Source organism: Oryzias melastigma, linkage group LG6, assembly GCF_002922805.2.
Source record: "Oryzias melastigma strain HK-1 linkage group LG6, ASM292280v2, whole genome shotgun sequence".
NCBI classification, from domain to species: Eukaryota; Metazoa; Chordata; class Actinopteri; order Beloniformes; family Adrianichthyidae; genus Oryzias; species Oryzias melastigma.
The window spans coordinates 12,352,128-12,353,289 of NC_050517.1; positions in this window are offsets into that span (position 1 = coordinate 12,352,128).

Below are 1,162 nucleotides of genomic sequence, written 5' to 3' on the forward strand. Positions count from 1 at the left end.
GGATGGATGGATGGATGGATGGGTGGATGGATTGATGGGTGGATGGTGGATGGATGGATGGATGCATGGATGGATGCATGGTGGGTGGATGGATGGATGGATGGATCAATGCATGGATGGATGCATGGATGGATTCATGCATACATGGTGGATGGATGGATGGTGGTTGGGTGGATGGATTCTTTGACCCTTCGTTACCTCACCAGGTTCATCCTCCACATGCCGACCTGGGTCAGTAAATTCTCGTCAACTCTGCTACGTCAAGTTGACTCCTCTTCACGCACCATCAGCCTCACTCACCTCCTGGATCTTCGTCCTGCCGCTCCAGATCACCTCATCTCTTCGTTCATCATTTCAAGTCTGCAGCTCCATTCAGGTCCTGGCACCAGCTGCACTAACTCCACTCACTATAAAAGAACTTTCTAAGTGCATCTCTCGTCATCCTTCCAGGTTCCAGCATCTGGGTCTGCTACGCTTGGTTAGCATGACATATACAAGATTCATTTAATTTATTTCAGCAAGAAAACAATGTGATTCTGATTCAACACACTTTAATAGACTATCCATGTGTTTCAAGAACCTTCAAATCAACTATGGTTATAGAAAACCTGCATGAACTTCTTCTACTTTTTCATAGAAGTATTTTTTTAACCTGAAATTCTGAATTTGTGCATCAAAAATTGACCACAAACATTTTTTGGGCTAAAAACTGCAAAATGGCTTTGACATAAAGTTGAATTTTGAATGTCATACATGAATATTACATATTTCTAAGTAAGATTGATTTTATTAGACTTTTTTCAATCTTGTGCCACATTTGTGAGGAAATGTGCATTAGTGATAGCTGAGTTTAACAAAAAAAGTGTTTTTTATTCTTCTACTTGCTCTTTGGTTTTTGAATGTTGAATTTTTTGTACAAACCAAGACGTGTCTGCAATGTAACAATGTATTTATTTAACAAACAAAAGCCTCGGTAAGTGTGTGGAAGAACCACACACAGTCACACACGACAGCTGAACCTGAATGTTGCTGTGTTCCTGAAGCAGCTCGACAAACGTTTGTACGACTTTTGTGCCATCCAGTTTCACCACTTTGAACAGACCCGAAAAGAGCCGCTCCTTTCCCACCGCCGGACGCTCCGGGGCGAGTACAGACAACATCC